Source organism: Grammomys surdaster, unplaced genomic scaffold, assembly GCF_004785775.1.
Source record: "Grammomys surdaster isolate TR1022 unplaced genomic scaffold, NIH_TR_1.0 328, whole genome shotgun sequence".
Lineage (NCBI taxonomy): Eukaryota > Metazoa > Chordata > Mammalia > Rodentia > Muridae > Grammomys > Grammomys surdaster.
The window spans coordinates 1,618,373-1,639,984 of NW_021604747.1; the positions used below are offsets into that span (position 1 = coordinate 1,618,373).

General features: G+C 36.9%; 1 protein-coding gene across 2 annotated transcripts in view; it reads right to left on the reverse strand.

Moving 5' to 3' along the window:
- Window positions 1–21,612, reverse strand: part of Znf438 (zinc finger protein 438) — a 181,287-nt gene that overhangs the window by 120,035 nt on the left and 39,640 nt on the right. The gene's annotated exons all lie outside the window — the stretch shown is intronic.

The following is a 21,612-nucleotide window of genomic DNA, read 5'->3' on the forward strand; positions in this document are numbered from 1 at the left end:
CCCTGTGGTCCAGCAACAGGGACCCACATCAGCAGGTGTTTTTAATAACACAAGTAACAGGTAGAAAAGTTTCCTGTCGAGCTGCTGGAACTGGAAAAAATATGAATAATTTTAATAGCTATATGCTATACCTACTAGATTATGCAAGATTACTATTAAAAATAGAAGTTTTTCAGATAATAAGAGTGAAATGATAGTCCAAACACACCACTCAGCAGATAATATCTTAAGAGGATATGAGGGGCCATTATAAATCTCAATGGCACAAGTTAGAGGTATACTAGCTACTGTAAGTGTGGAGTGAAAGAAGAATGCTACTTGAAAGTAACTAGAAATATCTGCTAGAGAAGAGTAGTCATCAAGGCAGAGAGACTGATAGTGACAGTTGTGGCTTTGAAGCTGTTATGGTAAGTGGCTACGGGTGCATACTGGAAAGGAGAGTGTTAAGAACTGTTTAAAACAGCCCTAGCATCATGACTCCTTAAGGAATGCCCAAGTCTGCATGGTTGCATCTGACCTGTCAGATGTGCACTCTCAGCATTCCATGTATCCTAATTTCTGGACCCAATCCAAGCTGACTAGGAGCTTCCTGAGATCTCACAATGACAGGGGCACATGGTCAGCATGTCTCTAGAACTGTTTTAGAAGTTCATGGCATATGATAAGTGAGCATGTATTTGGCAATAAGTGGAGGCAAGAACAACTAACAATGCTGAGATATTGTAGGATGAGCCCAATCAAGGTTGGAACAAGAAACAGGAGAACTTACCCAGGCTGGGCACCCCAAAAGAATCTGCTCTAGGTCCCTCAATGTGAGCAACCACTTGCTTAAGAAAGGGTGAAGTTATTTGAAGTTTGCCATGTGTCACATATGCCAGAAGCTACATCAGCACAAATAAAATTGTGGATAATACACAGAGGGTCCTTGTTTTTACTGTCTGAAGTCTCAAGGACAGTCTTGAAGATACCCTGACACTTGTCACTCTTCCAGCCTGGTCTATGAAGGGGACTTCAATTTATGTCAGAGCTGTGGTGAGATAAAATAAAATAATAAACATAAGTAGCCTGGTAACAGGAAACATATATTAGCTATCTAATTTAACCTTTGATGGTCACAAAGTGACAGTCTTCTGCATGGCGGTGACCAAGTCCCCGAAGTGACATTTTAATGTTCTTTGGTTGGTTAGGTTTTGTGAACTGTTACATAATTAATGAAATTTAGAGTTGACCAGGACAAAACAAACAAACAAACAAAAAAGCCTTCCTATTTTTCTGAGCTTTCATGACTTAACAAGATTAAATCATGTTTTACAGTCAAGAAATAAAGTTGTAAATTTTATCAACATAAGATTAGTAACAACAGTTATCAATATAGACTATCAAGCAAAAAAGAAAACTGTCAAAACCTGAAAATTACTCTGGGCCTTTTATTTTAAATAATTATATCCTTTAAGTATATTTCCATTTCACTTTATGAAATTTAACTAAATCATTACAGTTGGCAACAAAATCAGAAAACCGTTTCTATGACCAGCGTAGCTCTTTTACTCTGAGTAATGATAATAGCTTTGGGAAAGTACCGACTGCTCTTCTTACAGTCTTTGAAAAGTTACATGATATAGATGACTTTGGAAACTGAGGATTTCCACTAGCTGGCAGCAATCAATTTTCCATTATTCAGTTACACTTCAGAACTATATAAGGATTATGTTCCTCTGCATTGATACTCACTAACAGCAGACTCACTAACAACAGTGTGTCTGGTAGTAGATGAAGGTCTACTCTAGTAGGCATTACCATGAAGAAATGACACTGAGGACCCATGGACAAAAGAGGACACTAACAAAGGAAAGCAGACAAATAAGTAGAGCATTTGGAGCCATTTTCAAGGCATGCTTGCACTGAAAGGAAATATAACAGAAAGCAGGAAACAATACCAAACAAAACAAAACCCCCACAAGGATCTCCCCTTTAAGGAATCAAAAGGGAAATGCTCATGGACATTACTATAATGTTTAAAAGACAAAACTACCCTTCCTAGAGCTGGAAAATGCCCTATGACCACATACTTTCTGGTTTCTTTATTTCATGAAGTCTAAATTTTTAAGGTGATTAATAAATTTTCTTCAAACCACCACATACAAAAGTTAAACTGTTTCTCAAACCAACAAACTTTGACATTGTTATTTAAATAAACTTATTTTGTAATAACTTTAGATTTACAAAATCTACCATTAGTTTCTGTACACATTACCCATTTCCCCTAAAGATAATCACGAAACATTTCTCAAAAAGCTAAATTGAAGCTGATATATTACTATGAATTAAACTATAAACTTTTACCTGGTTTTCCCACTGGCATCCTTTTCTCAGTTTCTATGCACAGCCTTGGGTACCATGTCACATTTAATGATTTTTTTTTCAAATGCTGTACGTTTTGGTATATGCCACACTTCTGTCTAATAGCAATATACTAATTATAATTATATAAAATTAAACCTAAATTTTCCTGGAGAATACAATTACTGAGTATTAGGGAAAATTACAAGAAAATTCATGTAAGCATGGTGTTTCTACTAATGTTTTATCTGAGAGAAAAGCAAACAAGTCATTGGAGAAAAGCATGCCAAACTGCCTATTTTGCCAAGAATACCAAATCATATTAATAAATAATATATGGTGCAAAATTACTTAATGTCCCAGGAATATCTCTTTTAAGAACATGCTGTCACTTTCCTATTTTCTGAGGCTCTTATTCTCATCAGATATACAGTAAATCTTTAAATTAATTCTGTAATAGGATATGAAGTTAAATTATGCTCATTCAGGTAATCTACTTGTATCAAGTAGATATAAAACTACTTTTGTTTTTTATTTTCGCTTTTAATTACTGTATGATATTTATAATAAAAACACTAAATTTAAGAGAAAATGATTGGCTACTTATTACTAATTCAATCTTTACTTTGAAAGGAATAGAATATAACAAAATGTTCCAGAAAAAAAGAAATGTCACAGTGAATAAAACTGGCAAAGCAAGATGCTTTGCATTCTTTTCCATGTGTGTAACACTGTGAGAACTAGTAAAAGTCACAAACACGAAATTCACACTGAGGGCAGAGACTTTCTGTGGGAAACAGTAATTAAGTGCTGGGTGTTGGTCCTATCTGATTTTACCATGACAAGGTTCTGCTAAGTGTCCCAGACTGGTCTCAAACTCTCAATCCTCCTGCCTTGGTCTCTCAGTGCTGGTATTACATGTGTGAATATACCACAAACAGGCTCCAAAGGCTTCTGAAAGTACACATGCCCGACAGTAACTGGATGTGGGAGTTTACCTGAGATGATCTAACTTATTATGCTCCCACCTAGTGTAGCACATATACTAAACTTTTTATTTTCCAATGAGTTTTTTATATACTTGCACTAAAATTAGCCAGGACTTATTTACACACTTTCAGGATCTGCCATAATTCCATAGAGCCATATGTGAGACTCAGTCCTCAACATACAGTTACATCTGAAAACACTAATGTAGCCCACATCTCAGTTCTACAATTGACACCTCCTCCTCAGACAGTACTCAATGCTCTTGCAGTAGAAAGTGGCTGAATACCCGATGCTGCTGTCCTGCTTTATGCTGGCTTGAAAACAAAAATCCACCACAAAAGCAGAGAATGTGTTTTATATAATACTCAATAAAGTGTAACTCCATCTAGATAAATTAAGTTCTAAAACAAAAATCTCCTCAGCTTTAATGTAAACTATCTTATTTACACGGTCAAGGTGCAGTGATGCTACTTTGCTGGCTGCACAAGTCCAAGAAATTCACAGTTCAATGATGGGAGCTTTCTATCAGTGTCAGATGTGTCAAACAGAAAAATCAGTTAAGTTCTAAGTGTGGTTGTTTCATTTAATTAATGAAATCAAAGTAAAGCTTCCAGAAGTTCACCCTGTACTCATTTCCTGTGTTTGCTTACTAACATTCAGTTAAAAATAGTTCCAACAACAAAGATAAAAACTACAGTCAGGTTGCACTAGTCACAAGGAGTGAAGCTTTAGAAAGCTATCATGGACTGTGAATTAGTGATTCACTAGTGACTTTTAGAGCAGTAGCTCTCAGCGTGGGTCATAGCCCTTTTGGGGGTCACTTATCAGATATTTACAGTACATTATGAATCATAACAGTAGCAAAATTATAGTTATGAAATATAGCAATGTAGAAATATAGTAGTAATGAAATAAATTTATGGTTGGGGGTTACCACAACACAAAAAAACTGTTTTAAAAGGCCACACTGTTAGGAAGGTTGAGAACCACTAGCCTAGAGGGTACACTGGGAGGCTATATCCCCTTTCAACAGCTGATCAAACTAATCACTGCTGTCCATAAATTATTATTTCTATACCCCTTATTTAACACAATCAACAAACTATAACATAAGACTGAATGAAGCCTGCGTAGAACTTGTGCTTTCTCTGTTAGGGCATATCATAGCCTTCTTCCACTTAGAAACACTATACAACACTCTATTTCTATAGCCGATAGTCATTTTAACAGAAAAACCACTAATACACTTCAAACACAGAAACACAGCACTGAGTAAAGGACAAATTGGCACTAGTTTACAGTGCAAGCAGAAGGTGTGTGTGTGTGTGCTCTTCTGGGAGCATACATAGCAAGCAACCCAAAATCCAAACATCATGCTTTAAAAAGATGTCAGATTTATAAAAAAATTTTAATAATACAAAAAAAGTTCATAAAGTAAAATCTGTAAATAATAAAATCAGCTGCATTTAATTTCATGGTCATAGCAAAACAAACACTGGTGGAGCACAGCATTAGACTAAAAACAATTCTCTGGCTAAATTAAACTATTACAGAGCAGAAACAAACATAGACTTCGTTAGTGTTCACAAATAGCTCATAATTCTGTCCATATACACAGTAATATACCATCACTAGTCAAAATGGAAGCAAATGTATGTTACAACAGTTTTCACAGAACGTATGAACCCAATCAGAACTTATACATAGGCGTCAATGCTGAAACAGTATTTTTGATATTGAGTTAAACAACAATATTCATTTCATCACAGCAGTACTTGCTTTTGTTTCACTGCAATTGAGTGGGGGTATGGGTATGTGTATGTAAGTATGTGAGTGTTTCTTCCAGACAAGTTTTTTTTTTTCACTGAACCTAAATCTCTCCATTTTAGTTAGGATGGCTGTTAAGTGAGCTCTCAGGATCCTTTGTCTACTTCCTGTAACACTGAGACCACAGGCACAAGAGGCTCTGTCTAGATTTGTATAGGACTATTGGAGATTTGAACTCAGGTCCTTGTAAAGCAAATGCTCTTATCTGTTAGGCCATTTCCCCAGCCTTGAGTCTTTAAGAGCCACTTTGTAAAATCATCAAGAGCAATGACAATTTCCAACAGGCACATAATCTAAAAATCTTGGTTTCATTTTGAAGTGAAGTCAGCTGGAAACCTGGGCTAATGTTTATCTCCCTCCAAGTGTTCAGCTGAAGTGCTAACTCCCACTGTGACGGCCTATGAAGGTAAGTCCTCTGCGAGAGAAATGGAATTAGATTAGGTCACATACAAAAGTGAGTCTATATTCACATTAGTTTTCTCTCCCTGCCCCTTTCTTTCTCCCTCTACATAAGACCAAAATCAAGTCTCTGCACCTAGAAAGGAGCCTTCTCCACAACATCCATCTGTCAGCATCTTGACCCTACACCCTGCATAGAATGATATGTATCCTCTGTGGTTTTTTTCTAATTAAGATTCGGGTTTTTAGAGAGAGTATACTTTTTTATTTAAATAACTTGTTACAGCATCGTGGAAATTTAGTGACATTTTCAAGACTTCTAAAAGAGATACAACTTTTGTGAAAAACTTTGTTTTGTAAAATCTTTTGTTGAATAAAAATATTCCACAGAATAAAAAGAATAATACCTATGAAGATATACTGCCTGGAATATTTACATATTTAAATGTTTTAAAATCTAAATTTATTATAATGTAGGTTAGTTAGAATCAGCTTTAATTTACCAGCTAGCTTAGTATATGCAAATATGAAATCATATTTTAAATATTTAAAATTCTGATTTACAGCTAAAGGTAACTTTAAAATCAACAATTTCAAATTTAGTAACCATAAAATACAATTTGGAAATACTCAAGTTTTATGAAATAATAAAAAATAATACAACCACATTTTAAATGCATTACTTCAATTATAAATACTCATATTTAAGGTTAAGAAACTAATGATTTGGCCATGGTGATACATACCTATAATCCAAGCACTTGTGAGGCTGAGGTAAGAAGGTGGTAAATTTGAAGCCAGCCTAAGCTGAATACTGAGACTCTATCTCAAAGAGAAATAGAAACTGAACAAACTGATAAATTCACTTATATTTTTTTGACTGTTAGGAAATTCAACAAAATATCTTTTATTTGGCTTTTATCAGTACTTATAGTACATTTATCAGTACTTATAGAATAAATTTGTTTTTAAAATAAGATCTTTTTAAAACTTTATTGTAAAAGAAAATTTTGGAAATAAAAATATCACACATCAAAATTAATCAGATCCAAAGACCATGTCACTTAATGGACTAACATACACTTAGAAATGGCATTCAAAATGGAAATAAAATATTGTACATGTTTATCAATAATTTTGATAAAAACAATTTTAAGTAATAAAATTTTATAATATAGAATTCTATTTCCTTATAATAATAAAAATTATAATCAAATGTTACTTATTTTCTATATAATCTCAATTTGAACAATAAATTAAGAGGTCAACCTACATATGATAGTTCATTTATCTGGAATTTAACACCCAGATGCTGGAGAAGTGGACATGATTAATATTTACCATTAAAAAACTTTAAATCACACAGATTACCCTCCATAGTATGGTGGACATTATCCAGCCAGGTGAAGGCCTTACTAGAAAAGACTGATGTTTTTTGAAGAAACTCTTCCTCAACACCCTGCCTGGGTTTCTAGCCTGCTAGCTCATCTTACAATCATATGAGCTACCCCCAATCCTGCATACTTTCTTCCTATCTGTTCATCTATTTGCTAGTTCTCCTAATTCACATACTAGGGAACCAGTTCAGTATCCTAGCGTCAATACAACAAAAGGAAAAAAGGTCAAAATTTGTTTTACTTCTGTAAACTGTATCACTGGGTAACCAGACAGCAGACAAAGTAAAGTGTCTATAAAATATTTCAACTGCTAAATGAGAAAGTGAGAGAATAGGTCTGTTTCTCGAATGAATGAATGAATGAATGAATGAATGAATGAATGAATGAATATGATAAGCACAACTGTCAGCTAAGATCTTAAGATGCCAGACCAGAAACCTCCATGCCATTTAATTTCCTGTCAGGAATTCTCAGACCTTCCCTGCCTCAGACTGGATACATCAGAATTTGGTCATGGGTCTCTGTATCAGTAATATAACAAGTTTACCACATGACTCGGAGCAGCCATGCTTTGCAAACCTCTACACAATATAGATAATAGCCAGAGCCTCAATGTGCTGCCAATTTGACCTACAGAATTCAAGAAAGCATAATAGTCTATACCACAAATATGGAAACACTGAAGCTCAGAATGGATCAAGAGACAAAGTCAAACTTTCCAGGTTCTTCAAACTGCACGGACACTACAGAGCTAGGACAGTAATCTAACACTAGGAATCTGTGAACTAACAGGCTGACTAAATGAGACAAAATTTATCAATTCCTTTTAAGAGTGCAAAAATAGAAGTCTAGATTCTTTAAAGAGAAGTGCACAGAATTCTCCAATAAATAATTTAACTGGGAAAATGAATTCAAAGCAATCATTCAAAGTCTCTGAACATTTTTCTAAGAACATAAAACAAATGTATAAATACTCATTCAAGAAAAACCACAAAGTCTCAGCAAGAGCTAGTTGGTGACATCTGAACCACAACCTGCTCCCTCCTAACTTCTCCCATGCTTCCAGCTGTGACCTATGAAACAACTCCAAGCATGCTCAGTCCTTGTCCCCTAGGCACTGCATGCAGCTGCTCCCTGGGAAGGCAGAGTGCTGGTGCTCTCTCCCTAGTCCTTTACTGCCAACTCTAGTCTGAATAGGCACTGTTTTCTAGGCTGAAAAGACCAGAGCTCCTTTTCTCCAGTAGCAAAGCTGCATACCAGGCTCAGCAGATAGAGAACCCAGGAATTTAGCACTCCTGGCCCATCCTGATTACACACCCAGATAGACAAGGCAAGAATGTTCTTGCTCTCAACAGCCCTGAGAGAGCAGAGCTGTCACTTGGGGAGAAGTGAAGCAGTACCTTTGCCCCAGTTCTTACACAATGGTACAAGCAAGGTTCCCCCAGGAAGAGAAGCAAACTGGAGCAACAGGCCTTCCGGACAAAGAGCTCAAATGCACTGACAGAAGGAAAACCACCACACAAAAATTCAAATCACAAAAAAAGAAGTGCCATGAAAAGTAACTGTGTGCATGGTTAAAAGTGATTTTCAAATTCCATGGGATATGTATATTTTGCTATTTTCTATAATAAACGGGAGCATCTATGGGTTTTGGTATCTCCAGTGTGTACTTGCTGTCAAGAGTGGACAACGTTGCCGATTTACATCCATCAATGAAGTACAGAAAGACTAATACAACTATGTACATTTGCATGTTCTCCTTTCTTCCAGTTCCTTCTAAGGGTGGATTATATAAAATGCAAGTTATGATGATGTACTTTTGAGTTTCTTACATATAGAGATTTAGTATATAATAATAGCACAAATACAGGAGGTAAAATGGAGTTACATATGCAAGGAGGAAATTCTATTTTGCTTAAGTTTGGTAGAAATTAAACAAAGACTCTTCAAGGTACAGAGTAAGTCAGGAAGTCCTCTGTGTCTACTGATTATATATGTCTTTATTTTCAACCAACTTAGAGTTGAAAATATCTGGGAAAGGGCTGTGGCTGTGCTTAACATGTGCAGACTGTTTGTTCCTTCTCAGTATTTCCCAAACAAGACAACAGAGTACAATGGCTATTTAGCAGCACTTCCGTAGTATGGAGCCTATAAATGATTAGGTACACAGAATGGTGTACACATGGGATATGTATATTTTGCTATTTTCTACAATAAATGGGAGCATCTATGGGTTTTGGTATCTCCACAGGGTCCCAGAACAAATCCCCAACAGAAACTAAGCAACAATGAAAACAAACAAAAAAATCAACAAAAAAAAAACATTTAAAAAATTTAAGATATTATCAATTAAATAAAATATCATAGGAATCAAAATGCCACACTAAACAATACTAATTTGAAGATACTAAGAGAAAATGGTGACATTAAAAAAAAAAAGAAAAAAAAAAGACATGAGCCTTCAAGAAAACAAACGGTAAGACTATGGCCAATAACACCCATGAACCTTCAGTGCACATAAAACACTCCATAGCAAATCCCATGCCATATCCAAAACAACCCTCACTAACATAAAGAGATTAAGTTAATGCAGTATATGAACCCAGTAGGTTGCAAATGAAAATTACTATGAGAAAGAATTTTCAGGAATAAATATGCAAATATTTAACCAATAAGGAAAAAACCCAGACTTCTAAATAACCAATGGATTAAAAAGAAATGATAAAGAGAATCAGAAAATGATTTTGAGTAAAAACTAACGTGCAACATTCAAAACAGACACTTCTGAAATACTGCTAAAGAAAGGATTGCAGAGATGACAACTGAAGCTATAATAAAAACCCATTTTTTAAAAAGAAGCTCCCATTATCTTATACTTGAGAAGACTCTAGAAGGAGTAAATTATCCCTAAACAAACAGGAGAGAGAAACAGCATGGGAAAAGTATAAACAAATTAAACAAAGAGGAAAATCAACAAGGCATTCTGGTGATTGGAGATCACAGATTATAACGGGCAGGAAGACTTATGAAAAATAAATGACAAAGATTGGCTGGATAGAGAACTCAGCTGTAAAAAAGTATGCACTGCTAACAGAGACCTTAGATTGGTTCCCAGCATGCACATCAGGCAGCTTCTAACTCCAGCTCCAGGAGGATTTACATGACTAGGCACCTACGTTCACATGCACAGACCCCCACTCATACACATAAAAAAGAAAGAAAAGATGAAAGGACAAACAGACAAAGAGAATAGGGTCTTCAAGAAGCCAAAAGAAAGTAAGAACTCATGGGGGAAATTTGTCGTTGAAAAGTACCAGAATAAGAGACTCCAAAATCCTTTCTACATTCCAATAATTTTAACAGTGAAGACATACCAATATTTTACTGCTTAGAACAATTTCCATGTTGGTATCATTTTTCAGACTCAAGACTATCAGTAATTTACTAATGGGATCTTTGACTTTGAAGAAGATTTTTTTGAAAGCCATATAATTTATTATAACACTTCTGTTTTCTAAATCTACTAAAGGAAAATAAATTTCACTGACATTGGTAAAATAACATACTTGACTCATACCAAATCAGAAAAGTCAACATTATAGCCAAATAAGCACCAGAAAAAGCACAAATAACAAAACCCCTAAAATGTATGTGTATCCAAGCAACATCAGCACAGCAGAAAGCTGGATAACTTGTAGCACAGCTTAGTAGGTCTAAAGCATGTATCCTATAGAAATATTAACCACGAATAACCCAACAGGAGCTAGTCTGTCAACATCCTGTGACACTGTAAGCCTGCTTAAGATTAAGCTACATCAAGCAGGATACTATTCTTTACTCTGGAAAATGCAATACCTCTCCACTACCACTAGCACCAAGTCCCAGGGGACAGCACTTACTTGGTCATGGACTTTGTTCATTCCTCCAAGGGCATCCTAACTCTCCATTCCTAGTTTGATGGGTTAGCTACACTGAACTTCTTCCTGTAGGGTCTTCCCACTAATACACATCAGAACCCTTCCCTTCCCGTTACTGTGGGAGATCTCCACACTGAGTTGCCCACTCCTGCTGCAGGTGTTCTCTTACCACAGCATACTTCATGTGTCACAAACTTCATGTTGACCATTCCTGTCAATCTTCTCCTTCAGTTCCACTACCTGAACAAGGATTCATTTATCCCAAAACTTGTAACACTCTTTAGCATTTGGAAGACTCTTAATATATTTGTTTATGTGGAGGAATTTTCATGAGAAAAACTATTTTAATGCTTTTAAATTTATTCTGTTGAATTTTTAACCTGACCTATGGTAACTACTAAGGAAGGAGTGATTTTTTTTCCAAAGACTTCTCTACTCTAGAATTTATCCCTGAAAACTATTCTTGAGGAGAACATTTAGAATTTCTTTCCTGTTGCAAGTTTATAGTCACTTAAATAAGTTTTCAAATTTCAGCAAACCAAAGTATACTTTCTAAATACTAAACTGATCCCTTTCTCCCATTAAATCCTATGACATTTACTACAAGCAACAAAATGCCAATCTCCAGATGTGTACCTCTAAGTATGATTTTTCTTTCCTCTTGAGCTTAATAACCACATTTCCAATTGTTCATCCATGTTAAACCAAGTGTGAGGATGTTCACCATTTCCATTGCATAGATATAACATTCTGTTCATCCATAAACATTTATTGGTAATAACTGGTAAATGTGGGTGGGCTGTACTGATGGCTATAACAACAGCAGGATGACTTTTAACATGTAAGTACTATGTGGCTGGGTGATTCTATTTATTGTAAGTAGCTATCTGGAAACACAATTGCTAGGAAACTACTTGCTATTCCAATACAACAGACAACCTGAATACAAACTGGAATCCATGTTTTAAAACATTCCTACTACAAAGGAAGTGGAGACAAGAATCCCCTGGAAGCTAGTGAGCCAACGAGCTTTCAGGATGCAGCCCAGTAGCAAATACGTAGAAGATGAGACCTAACTCCTGAAAGTTGTCCCCTGACCTAGACATACAAACCCACATAAAAAGAAAATATTTTATACTTTTCTATTAAGTCAGAAAAGACTAGTAATGATTCAGAACCTAGGTCCTAACCAGATTTTACTTATGCTGTATAAATATGTTATAATAGCTCCATTAAATATTAAAAAAAAAACAGAAAACTGCATCTCTAAGAAGTTAAAGTATTTCATACTAATACTACCTTCTAAACTATACATGGTTCCTTTTACTGTAAAATATACAAAATACTCAATTAGGACCAATAAAGACTTTACTGAAAACAGATGGAGCCCATGTTCTGTATTTAGAAGTCTATTAATTTTCATTATATTAATTTAGTAAGAAAAGGGTAGTGAGTCAAAGTTCTCATGGGAAGATCACCACCTCATATGCTGTATGCCCTCTGTGCAGCAATATAGAACTTGAGCGTGCAATGCCACTTGTGGCAAACTTCATGCCTAAGGATTAAGAAGATATAAGCTAGGCTGGGAGAGAGCATGGCCTGAGATGACCTCAGGGATGTCCAGCTGCAAGAAGGGCAGTGTCTCAGTTCAACATAGGGCTCTTTCACACTGTGAGTTTAAAGCCTGGAGATCTTTGGGAGTAACCCTCTGAGTTGCTTCAAGTTGCTCCAACTCTAAGCTACAAAGGCAGTTTGCTGAACTGCAAAACATAAAAGGTCAGAAAACAGATCTAGAGGAAACTGTAGCCAGAGAGACCATATATCATTCATTCATTCATATATATATATATATATATATATATATATATATATATATCTCACAGATGTAAAAGACAAGGTAAAGAAAAAAAACAGGAGAATGAATAATGAAGCTGGGAAGGGCAGGGTAAAAACAGGAAAGGGTGCGGTGTAAGCCAATGGTCTGGGTCAGGCCTCTAGCCACAAAGAAGAATTCCTATTGTGGAGTAGGTGTGTCTGCTTAAAGGAGCAGCAAGCAGCAGGATTCTTCACCTAAAAGTAGTCAACTGAGTAAGTCAGAACTCTTGAAAACCACCATCTCTTGTCTTTCTAGCTCTTTTTCAGTTTTCTTTCATTCTCATTACCAATCAATTCTCCAAAAACTAGCAAATGTAAGCGCCTTCAGAAAAGTATGACAGATCTTGACACGATTCTGATTCAAACCTTCCAATGTTTTCCCAAGGCACAGTAAAACCCTAAATCCTTTCAGCTGTTCTAATTGATTACCACTCTCCTCTGTGCTCACATTTCCCAATGCCAGGGATGCTCCAAGTCTTCCCAGGAGTCAGTGCTGTTCCTGACCTTGGGATGTCCACGTAAATGTCCCTGTATGATTATGTCCCTGGATACTGTCCTGTGTCTGCTCAGGTAATTTCCTTCTAAGAGCCTTTTTCTGATGACATTATTTTAAAAACAGCATCTGTATCACTCTTTCCCTTCCCTTCTTCATTTTTTTGTAACATTTACCATTTCAAATTTTATATGTGCATGTATGCATGTCTATATACTTGTCATGCTCACATGTGCATGCACGAGTGTACACACACACATACACACACACACACACACACACACACTATTCACTTCACCATAGAACTAATGTCTATCAAGACAGACAGTATTTCCATCTCTCCTTTGACTTAGGCAAAACACTATCTAGAACACTATCTAGAAAGAAAAATGCTTAATAAATATTTAGTGGATAAATGAATGAACAACTAACTTAAGCTTCCATTTTTTTCTCTACTTCCTTGCTTATTTTCTTCTTGTGTATTAACAAGCATGCTCTCAGCTTCATTCCTTTTTCAACATAACCTAGGACCAGATCATCCAGCTTTGTCCACTCTCTGACCTTAAATTTTCAACTTTGTGTTGGCTTCTATTTCTATTAGACACCTATTCATCTATGCAATATAGAAATCAATGTTATAGAAAGCCCCAAGTAGAAGGAGTGTGGACTCTACAAATGTACAGCACCACACCTGGGTAAGTCCTTTGTGCCGCTGGTATTGATTCTTTCTTAGGTTCTAATCAGCTCCTCTCTTACTGCCCACAGAATCACATCCAAACTTCTAGCACTTTTTCAAGCTTCCTACTTACCCCTCACCAAACAAATTACATCACTTCTATAGAAACAAAGGAAAGGTTATTAGGTCAAACTCCCTCAGTTTCCTCCTTCCTCAACCAACAACCATTTCCGAGTCCTCACCTCCTTCCTGGCAGCACTGAGGAAGCAATGGCAGCATGTCACTAACCTTCAGCCTTCTGCTTTTTTAGAGATCTGACTTCATTAATCCACTCACTCTTCTACAACTTCTTTCTCTCTTCTAACAACCCAGTAACCATGCATCCCCAAAGTGCTTGATGCACAAACACAAGGACCTAAGTTAGATCAACAGAACCTACTCTACCTTCCAAAAAAGCCAGACATGGTGAGGCTTGCCTATATTCCCAGAAAGGGGAGAGAGAGACAGGTGGATCCTTGGGACTCCTTGGACAGCCAGCCTGGCAGAAGCAGCAGACTCCAGGCCAACTATAGATTAAAAGCTCTATCTGAAAAAAACACAGTGAGAGCCAGCAAGATGGTTCCTTGGGCAACGGCACTTGCCACCAAGGTTATCAAACTTTGGTTTGGTGCCTTAGGTTTCATATGTTGGAAGGAGAGAACCATTTGCAAGCTGTCCTGTTTCTGTGTGTGCAAGCAGGAAAAGAGAAAAGAAGGAGTTTGAGAGAGAAAGAAGGAAAAGAAAAACACTCAAGGTGAACAGTGCCTTAGGAACAATAATTGAGGTCGTCCTCTGGCCTGTGCACATGTACACAGACATAAACATAGGCATACACACAAAGAAGTTACACCAAAACCTTTGTTTGTCTTCTCTAATTTTGAAATGAATGTCCCATAAGTTTATTTTAACATCTACACAGAAAAAAAGTTCTAACTAAAATATATTACTATGAGAGATAAATTCACAAAAAAAAGCTTTATAGTACTTCCAGTACTTAGATTTTCATTTCATTCTGAAGAAGAAACATTCTAAATATTAAATAGCTGTTATAATTTAAATAGTGTTATAATACAATAATTGTGGTAAAATGATTCACAGATATTAAAAAATGATCCAGCCAACCTTGTCATGCAAAAAGCACACAATAAAGTCATTAAACTTCTAAACTGTTGGGGCTGTCTGGAGACCATTCCACCTGGGTATCCATCCCATGTGCAGTCACCAAAGGTAGATGCTGATGTGGAAGTCAGGAAGTGCATGCTGATAAGAGCCTGATATAGATGCCTCCTTAGAGGTCTGCAAGAGTCTGACATATTCAGAGGCAGATGCTCACAGCTAACCATTGAACTGATCATGGGGTTCTCAATGAAGGAGTTAGAGTAAAGACTGTTGGAGCTGAAAGGGTTTGCGGCCCCATGAGGAGAGCAATAATACCAACCAACCAGAGCTCCCAGGGTCTAAACCACCAGCCTAGGAGCACTTAGGGAGGGATCCATGGCTCCAGCTGTATATGTAAGGGTGGAGGGCCCTATCGGGTGGGAATTTGAGGGTGGGGAGGTGGGAGTGTGGGGGGGGGGTAGGTAGGGGTACATCCGCAGAGAAGCAGGAGGAGGGGTGAGGGGATAGGGGGTTCGGGGGGGGGGGGAATGGGGTAAGGGGATAACATAAAATATAAATAAAACATCCAATAAAAAAATAAAAAGTAAAATAAATAAATAAATAAATTTTTTAAAAAGCTTCTAAACTGTTAATAAACAATGTCTAGCTAACTTTCTGAAAGTAGTCAATTCTAGTTGTAGGTCTAACAGCAAATCAACAAGCTTTTATATATGTATGTAACTGAGCACCTATAAAGACTGACTTCGGTGGATACATGATACACACTACCTCAAGAAAGAAAGTATATATAAAATATATATATAATATATGTGATTATATATATATACATATATATGTATATATATATCAGCCTTCCCAGAATTTTTAAAGAACTAAAGCATCTCTAAAAATAACACATCACTTTTAAATATTTCACAAAGCAGCCTGACTCTTAAATATAAAATAATCAGGAGAATGGAAAAAAACAAAAAAACAAAAAACACAGAAACAACTTATATTTTTTACACATATTTTTTAAGTTTCAAAAGAAAAGCAAGATCACAAATATGTTGTATTAGCTCAATAGCTATCATTGATATGCTAACATAAATGTCATTAAAAAGTATATATTCTTCAAGAAAGGAAGACTGGCTGCAAATAGGTAATTACAAAACTGGTTTTCAATCTGTCACAATCAATCAACTTTTAAAGACTATTCAACATTTCTCAACAATTCAGTTGAGAATTTCAGCCAGTCAGCAACACTGCCTTGCTTTGGAAACCTCAAAGCCAGCCAATCTCCAAATTCTAAGTTTAAAGTCAGCCAATCTTTCAACTATATCACCTTTGAAAATTAGCCAATTTTAAACATCATGCTTCCTTTAAATGCCTGGAGGATTGTGGTGTCTCTTGCTTAAATAACATACAATCCCATCTTTCCTTTAGCTCCATTTGTAGTGATCTCTTCATGCCAAAACACAGCTAATATTTTGGCTATTTGAATATTATTCATTTTCTTCTTGTGGGAAAAAAAACATTTGTTAAAACAATCCAGTTTCATGAAAGGTAAAATTCTTCAGTACCCTTTAAGTATAATTACAGCCATCCTTACCTGCAACTCTTCTCCACCCTTAAGACTTACAACCTCATACTATCAACCCCAATCAGTGGATGTATTATATAAAATATTAAAACATCTGACTGGTAAAACATATACCAAGAATTAACTGCTATCACATAATCTTCAAACAAAATAGCTGCTTAATAGTAAAATAGCTATCTCTTTCAGCTAATGAAAATGATGGCTCAGCTTGGTTTTTATAAAATGTAAAAATCAAAAATCTTATACTGTATTTATTTGGGCAAACTGATAAACTCTTACTTACAATTTAGGAAATAAGTAACTATCACCAGCTCTTATCACACAAAAGTGAAATACCCATTAGAGTAGGATAAGTCTGTTTCAGAAGGAAAATACATTAACCTCCATAATATCGTTCTGTCTGTAGATTAACTCAGCATAGAAAAAAAAACTAAAAGGAAATACCCTCAAATTTGACATGAAAAATGGCTAACCTTTCTATTTCTTTTTCGTATTTGAAGCCACCCTGACAAGAATACTAGAGACTCTGATTCAAAGGGGGCACAAATGGGTGTCCTCTCCCAAACAGGACTCAATCAGAAGAGTAAACAGACTGCTTCTACAGACTTCCTTATGTAGCCACAGGCAAATACTAATCAGACCTGTATTTTTGTAGACTGCTTCTGGACCTACATCTTCTCAAAAACAAAATGCTAAATAGCAAATCTTGTTACTGTACAGTTTGACAAAATAAGGAATTCAAATCAAATTTGGGCAAGATCACAAACACTGACTTTACCAAGTGACACAAGCAGAGACATCAATATAAGTTTATGCTCCAAGAGACCAATGTAGTCAGAGAATAGATTCGGTGGATTTAACCAAAAGTCAAGTTCATATTATATGGAAATATTTGGAAAGGCAGTATAACACAATAGAAAAAATAAAGGTACACATTATGAGTTGGGGACCAGTTTCTTCTCTATATGACAGGAATAATAGCTACATATCACAGGATTCTTAGGAAGATAAACTGAGTAACAGTAATAGGTAACTTTAAGAAGTCCTAGATATTAAGACTTAACTCCAAGTCACTTTGCTTTTATCACTAACTTGTCCTGACACAGGACAAATCATTTGACCTGCACCTATTTTCTTACCTGTCAAATTATGAAGATAATCTATGCCCTCCACATCTTACAGACGCTGCCAAAAATCACATATGAAACTGATACAGAAAAATATGTTTGAAGATTAACAATTGTGTAACCAAGTAGCTAATCCAGTGTGTAATGAAAACATGAAAAAAATTTGAGGTTGAAGAGATGGTTCAGTGGTTAAAAGCACTTGCTGCTCTTGGAAAGGACCAGGGTTTGTATCCTAGCGCTCTCATGGTGTTCACAAGCATCTGCGACTCCAGTTTCAGAGGTATCCAATGCCCTCCTCTAGCTTCCATGGACACTGTGTACACTTGCATAATATGCAGATAAAACACTCATACACATAAAATAAATACATTTTAAGTCTTCATTGCTAAAGCATTCATTGAAAAAGATGAAGGAAAGAGAGAGAAAAATGAATGAATGAATGAATGAATGACAAGTATTATGGTTTGAAGCTCAAATGTTTTCCAAAGGCTCACATGCAAAAGGTTTGGTGGCCAGCCTACAGGGCTGGAACTTCTAGGAGACAGAGAATTCCTCCACTATAAGTTCCTCCCCCACACCAAACTGTGCTACCATGGGCCTAAAGCAACAAGACAAAAGGTATATATATACATTTTAAGGGGTTGGATAACAGAGAATTCAAATACTATCATGTGGAACTTTGGCTTGACACACTTATGAACAGTAGAAACCTGCCTAAATATTTCATACCTGGCCCCTCCACTGCACTCTGCTTTCCAAGCAACATTTCAAACCAGTTCCTTATTTTACTAGTGAGCCCTGTCAACACTGAGGTAACAGAACTGGAAAAAGCCACCATTCCACAGAGATAGTCAAATATCAGAATTTATTCCATTTGGTAAAAATTTTATCAATGCCAAAAAAACTAATGCAGGTTTAGTAAAATATGCAAGACTTTGAGTAGTTCTATTGTTCAAAAGGACTCTTGGGGAGCTTCCAATCCATCATGCAATTGTGTAGACCTTCTTTTGCTTTTTTGCCCTTTTCACACCCCATCTCTCAAATGTAGGGCAGGGGAAAGGGGCTCAAGAAGCCAGAATGAGCTCATCAGCATGTATTTATGCATTTCTTCTACTCCGATTCTATTCCCACAGGTTTTTCCTCATGCTATGCTCCTCCAGGAAGAGAATCATGTTTATTCATCTCCAAATTCCCCAAACTTAACCAATACCCTTCATATAAAGTCACTCTTACCAGCTATGAGTCAATGGAAGGAGACTAGACAGAGATGTGAACAAGACAAAAACTTCACTGACTCTGAACCTACAACACTGTGGGGATGAGAGACAGAAGAATGGATGTTAGCTGCAAACATCCAGTCAAATAAGGAAGAACCAGCCTGTACAGTTTTACCATGCATAGTTCCTTCTCTTGCCTCTTGTTATCAACCAAGGATTAGAAAAGAACAAAATCAGTCTGTCTCTTCAAAACTATGTGTATTTCCATCCCTGACCACAATCATTTCATGTCTACTCAACATGCCCACAATGGGGTAGTTACAGACATTAACCTGTATGGACATTAGAGCACTTAGGTGTGAATCGAACTCCAACACTCACAACCTCATGGCACTGGGCAGGGACTTGAGATAAGTAGTCAGAAGCCTGCCCTACTAGATGACTTAAGGCGGCTCCCTGTGCGTCCATTTCCTCATACACAAAACGTAAGCAGTAAATTCTTAGGACATACAATTGTTTTAAGGATTTTTTTTTTTTTTTTTGGTTTTTCGAGACAGGCGTGTGCCACCACCGCCCGGCTTTCAGGCAAGGTTTTAAGTACATATATTCATTAATCCTTAAAACAGAGCTGGGCAGTGGTGGCGCATGCCTTTAATCCCAGCACTTGGGAGGCAGAGGCAGGCGGATTTCTGAGTTCGAGGTCAGCCTGGTCTACAGAGTGAGTTCCAGGACAGCCAGGGCTACACAGAGAAACCCTGTCTTGAAAAACCAAAAAAAAAAAAAAAACAAAAAGGCATATAGTTCATATATACATTATGCTAATTTACTATCACTCATTAACTCATTATTGCTACATCTAACAAGCATCTAGAACTTAAAAACTAGACTTTTATTTCTCCTCCCAAACCTCTCATCTCACGAACATAGCACGACTATTCTCCTAGTTCTTCCACTCCAACCCTGAAGAGCTATTCCTTCTCCTTTCCCTTAGCATCCCTGGAGCATCAGTAAGTCTTGTCAGTAGTCTGAGTTTCAGCTCTTAATGTCACCTCCTCAACTGCCTCAACCAGCCTAAGGTACCACACCATCTCCCTTCTCAAGGTACAGCACAGCACCAGCCTCCTCCTACCCCCACCCGCTTTCGGGACACCTCCACCACTCTATGACTCTACAGTTCATTCTCCATGGAGTAAAGTAGAAAACAGATGCCAGTCCTAGGACACAAACTGTCCTGTGGTTTTTCATTAACTTCAGAGTAACATGTCTACTTTGCCAGACTCCAAGATCCCCCAGCACCTATCAGATGTTTCACGGTTACAAGGCCAACACTTTCTTCCTCCATTCTTACCATGCCCTGTGACAGAATAGACACTTGGAACACAGCCTCTCAAATCAGATGACCTAAATTCAAATGGTAAAAAAATGACAGCAATGCCAAATAAACCTATTGTAAATTTAGTAAAATATGCAAGACTCTGAGTCTCTAAAGCTTGTAGCTTGAGCACACATTTAACATGTGTGCCAGTTTCCTAATCTATAAAAACAGAGGTATTTTTCTTAACTAAAACAGTGGCTGTAAAGCATTCATTGTTTACAACTGTACATTGCATATGGTAAGCTTTGCAGGCCGGATGGTTATACTGTCTCCATCCACGACATCTAACTAGAGAATGAACTCAGGCCAGGGGCTCTACCACTAGCAATATATTCCTCAGTCCTAGTTCTACCCAGGTGGGCCCTGGACTCCATCTGTAGCCAAGGCACTTCTTAAACTCTATTTCTCCTGCCTCAGCCTCGAAGGGAGCTTGAATGCCACCAGTTGGGCTCCTGATATGCTCCTATCCCACCTTAGAACAGGTCAACACCCCCTCCCTCCTTCCTTTCTTTCGCTGCACTTATACAAATAACAAGCTCATTGCTTGTGTCTACTTCTCCACTGTCCTGGGAAGTCAGCTACAGTACAGACTTTATTTGCAAGTCTGATTCAGAACTTGGTATCTCATCGTGGGTGGGGTCTGATGCAAACAACAATGTCATACTTAGAAAGCTGTTGTCCCTCACGGTCTCATCTGATCCTTGTAGAACTAACAAAAGCTATACTATCATCTCCCAGTTTAGAGACAGACTTTTTTAAAAAAGTTCTAAGACTTAGGTGACTTGTCTTTGGAAAGCTACTAAAAGGAGAATCAAACTCAGAAGCCCTGTTTTGATTCAAAGAATCCTCTGTAAGGATTTTACACTCTCCACTGAAGTCACAAAAATGTGCCCTCTTAATCTACTGTATAAGTCCATCCTAGGGTATGTATATTCCCTTCAAAGTTCCTAAGGAGTACTTGTCCCAGAGTTGGATAAGTTTACAATGTTGTAACTAACTCACTCATTTGAAAGCAAGACTTTTAAACCATATAGGCAAACAAGTTGACTCTATGCATTTGTGTTGAGTATAATGTATTAGTTCTGGGCTGCTAAAAACATTTTTCTGTATAGCCAGACCAGGGAAACAAGTATTGCCAAGATCTCTTGTGATAGTGATACCAGTTATTTCTTGATTTCTGATCAACAGATACTACAGCTGAGATACCTTCAGGTTCAAAAGTCATGATCCGATGGGTTG